This window comes from Tasmannia lanceolata, unplaced genomic scaffold (genome assembly GCF_043159265.1).
Source record: "Tasmannia lanceolata isolate RefF3 unplaced genomic scaffold, GAP_Taslan_0.1 ptg001109l, whole genome shotgun sequence".
NCBI classification, from domain to species: Eukaryota; Viridiplantae; Streptophyta; class Magnoliopsida; order Canellales; family Winteraceae; genus Tasmannia; species Tasmannia lanceolata.
This window is the reverse complement of record NW_027519770.1, coordinates 10,261-14,827: the sequence shown is the minus strand read 5'-3', so window position 1 is coordinate 14,827 and position 4,567 is coordinate 10,261.

Below are 4,567 nucleotides of genomic sequence, written 5' to 3'. Positions count from 1 at the left end.
ATACAATACATGTCTTTCACATCCAACTATAAAAATGAGAAACCTCTTTCTTTTAAAATGGCAGTTCCAAAGAAACGTACTTCTATGTCAAAAAAGCGTATTCGCAAAAATATTTGGAAGAGAAAGGGATATTGGGCCGCGATAAAAGCTTTATCCTTAGCTAAATCTATTTCTACCGGGCATTCAAAAAGTTTTTTTGTGCAACAAACAAGTAATAAAGCCGCGGAATAATCTGAATGAATCGACATGACTCGATGAATTGGATGATTTAGAAGATGAATAATTTACATTTTACATTAACGAATTTTGGAACTCATCAATATGAGATAGAACTGGATGTTGTGGTATGTAGAATAATAATTCGCCTGTCTAATTGAGTTCTAAAAACGATTGATTTCCGTTTTGTTTTGTTTGAAAAAAAAAAAAAGAAGTCATTAGATAGAAGATAAAGGTTTCACTTTTCATTCCTTATAGTATTCTAGAATGGTATTCTATTAGATTTTTATAATTTGCGAGATGGGGATTGTAACTTTCCCCATCAATTCGCTTTCACAATAACAAAAATCTCATTTTTATGTCGGATCCATGAAATGAGATAAATGAGAAATGAATCATAAAAAAAAAATGAGATAGAAAAAAAAGGACAATTTTTAGTTGTATACCTCGACTGAGGACATAACCCTCTAGTTCCAACTGGTCCAGGGGGACTTATACTCCGTGAAAATGATTGTTAAAACTGACACCATACCACTATACTAAGTTAAGTATTATTGAACGTTCAAATATTTATTTGAACGAGTTTTTTGATTCATCGATTCTAATCTTTCCTAAGATCGATTGGATTGAATCCATCAATCTCGACGATTGAACATAGTATGGGCTATTATTATTTCGATCAAGCCGCCATGGTGAAATCGGTAGACACGCTGCTCTTAGGAAGCAGTGCTAGAGCATCTCGGTTCGAATCCGAGTGGCGGCATCCCCTAAAAGGGGCAAGATAAATCCTATCTTATAAGGAATTCAATTCCTTTCCTTATTTCCATTCCATAATTGAGGAACACACACCCCCCCTTTTTTTTTTTACAAAATAATTTTTTATGATATTTGCGACTTTAGAACATATATTAACTCACATATCTTTTTCGATCATTTCAATTGTTATTACGATTCATTTGATGGATTTATTAGTCCATCAAATCGTAGGAATATGTGATTCATCAGAAAAAGGCATTATAGCTACTTTTTTCTGTATAACAGGATTATTAATAACTCGTTGGATTTATTTGAGACATTTCCCGTTAAGTGATTTATATGAATCATTAATGTTCCTTTCATGGAGTTTCTCCATTATTCATATGGTTCCTAAAGTGGGGAACCATAAAAATAATTTAAGCGCAATAACTGGGCCAAGTGCTATTTTTACCCAAGGCTTTGCCACTTCAGGTCTTTTAACTGAAATGCATCAATCCGCAATATTAGTACCCGCCCTACAATCCCAGTGGTTAATGATGCACGTAAGTATGATGTTATTGAGCTATGCAGCTCTTTTATGTGGAGCGTTATTATCAGTAGCTTTTCTAGTCATCACATTTCGAAAAAACACAGATATTGTTGTTAAAACCAATCATTTATTAATTGGGACATTTTCCTTTGGTGAGATCCAATACTTGAATGAGAAAAGAAGTGTTTTACAAAACACTTCTTTTCCTTCATTTAGAAATTATCACAGGTATCGATTGACTCGGCGATTGGATCATTGGAGTTATCGTGTCATTAGTCTAGGGTTTATCTTTTCAACCATAGGTATTCTTTCGGGAGCAGTATGGGCTAATGAGGCATGGGGGTCTTATTGGAATTGGGACCCCAAGGAAACTTGGGCATTTATTACTTGGACCATATTCGCGATTTATTTACATACTAGAACAAATCAAAGTTTGCAAGGTGTTAATTCGGCAATTGTAGCTTCTATCGGATTTCTTATAATTTGGATATGCTATTTTGGGGTCAATCTATTAGGAATAGGACTACATAGTTATGGTTCATTCACATTAACAGCGAATTGAAGAAGGGACTTGAAGAATACATGGGAACATCAATCTCCAATATATAACGAAAATTAGTGTGAGTTTTTGAGAACCATTTGAATCAAGTAGTAATTCAAATGGTTCTCAAAAACTCCAGATGTATCTGATTACAATTCCAATTCACTTCATTTTTTTTTTTTCAGTGTACAGCGACCGATTTTGTAAATCACAGGATTATTTGACTTTATTTCTTATTTATGAAAACTATTTATGAAAGTAATTAGATAGAATAGCTTCTACCTTCTCAACTGATAGTGAGAGAACGAAATCGGGATAAATACCGATACCTATTACGGGTAGAAAGATACAGATCGAAACAAATAGTTCTCGCGGTCCAGAATCCACAAAGTAGGAGTTTGTAACATTGAATAGTTTGTATCCATAGAACATCTGGCGTAACATAGATAATGAATAAATAGGAGTTAATATCATTCCAATTGCCATTACAAAAGTAATTAGTATTTTTGGCATTAAAAGGTATTTTGGGCTGGTAATTATTCCAAAAAAGACTACCAATTCTGCAACAAAACCACTCATTCCTGGCAGTGCAAGCGAAGCCATCGAGAAGCTACTTAACATGGTAAATATTTTTGGCATTGGGGTAGCTATTCCTCCCATTTCATCGAGATAAACAAGACGTATTCTATCGTAACTCGTTCCTGCCAAGAAAAAGAGTGCAGCACCAATAAATCCATGAGAAATGATTTGTAAAATGGCTCCATTGAGTCCCATATCAGTTATGGAAGCAATTCCGATAATTGTGAAACCCATATGAGATACGGAGGAATAGGCTATTCGTCTTTTTTAAATTGCGTTGACCGGGAGAAGTTGAAGCTGCATAGATTATTTGAATCGTTCCGACTATCATCAACCAGGGAGAAAATATAGAATGAGCATGGGGTAATAATTCCATATTGATCCGAACCAATCCATATGCTCCCATTTTTAATAAAATTCCAGCTAGAAGCATACATGTACTGTAATGTGCTTCTCCATGGGTATCTGTAACCATGTATGTAGGGGTATAATCGGTGATTTGACAGCATAAGCAATAAAGAAGCCAAAATAGAATATTATTTCCAATGCCGCGGGATACGATCGATTAGCTGATGTTTCAAAATTTAATGTTGGTTCATTGGAACCATATAAACCCATACCTGGAACTCCCATTAAGAGAAAAATGGAACCCCCCGCAGTGTACAAAATGAACTTTGTAGCTGAGTACAGACGTTTCTTACCTCCCCACATGGATAAAAGTAGGTAAACAGGAATTAATTCTAACTCCCACATGATGAAAAAAAGTAAAAGGTCTCGAGAAGAAAATGATCCTATTTGACCGCTGTACATTGCTAACATCAGGAAATGGAACAATCGCGAATCTCTAGTAACTGGCCAAGCCGCTAAAGTAGCTAAAGTAGTGATGAATCCCGTCAGTAAAATGGGTCCGATGGAAAGTCCATCGATCCCGAGTCTCCAGTGAAAATACAAAATATTTATCCATTTATAATCCTCCTCCAATTGGATTAATGGATCGTCCAATTGGAAATGATAACAGAATGCATAGGTCGTTAGAAGGAGTTCTAACAAGCAGATGCATATAGTATACCATCTCACCACCTTATTTCCTCTATGAGGGAGAAAGAAAATTGATGAACCCGCGGATATTGGAAAAACAACAATTATTGTTAACCAAGGAAAATAACTCGTGGTAAAGACAAGATAGACTTTGACCATAAAAACCCGCGCTCGAAATAATATATTTTCTCGAGTACGGGTTTTTGTCGGTAAAGAAGAATCAAATGGATTCAAGTAGAGTTTTACGGAACGTATCAATAAGCTAGACCCATGCTGCGAGTTGTCTCATGCCATAAATAAACCCGGACACTCAAGAAATCTGTTGGACAAGCGGATTCACATCTCTTACAACCTACACAGTCTTCTGTTCTTGGAGCAGGAGCAATTTGCTTAGCTTTACATCCGTCCCAAGGTATCATTTCCAATACATCTGTGGGGCAGGCTCGTACACATTGAGTACATCCTATACATGTATCATAAATCTTTACTGAATGTGACATTGTGTCTATCAATTTTTTGAACGTTATCAATTTTCGATCTGGTAAAATCGGTAGTAAATGAATCATATATTGTAGATACCAGATGAATCAGTAGTTTACCAGAATTGATTTTTTTTTAGAATCAATTTACCTCTGGATCTGTTTAGGAAAGAGGACCAAGATACTTTGATTTCTTACGTTTCAGCAAACATGGTCATACGAGTCATATATGCTAATTTTAATTGGTGAATATAATATTATATATATCTGTCTTTTTTTATATCATTATGACTATTTATTCAACAAGTTCGATTGATTGATACGAGTTGATTTTCTGTTACGATGGATCGACGAAACAATAGCTGGCCCAATAGCTGCTTCAGCGGCTGCAATAGCTATAACAAAGATCGAGAAAATGTCTCCTTTTAA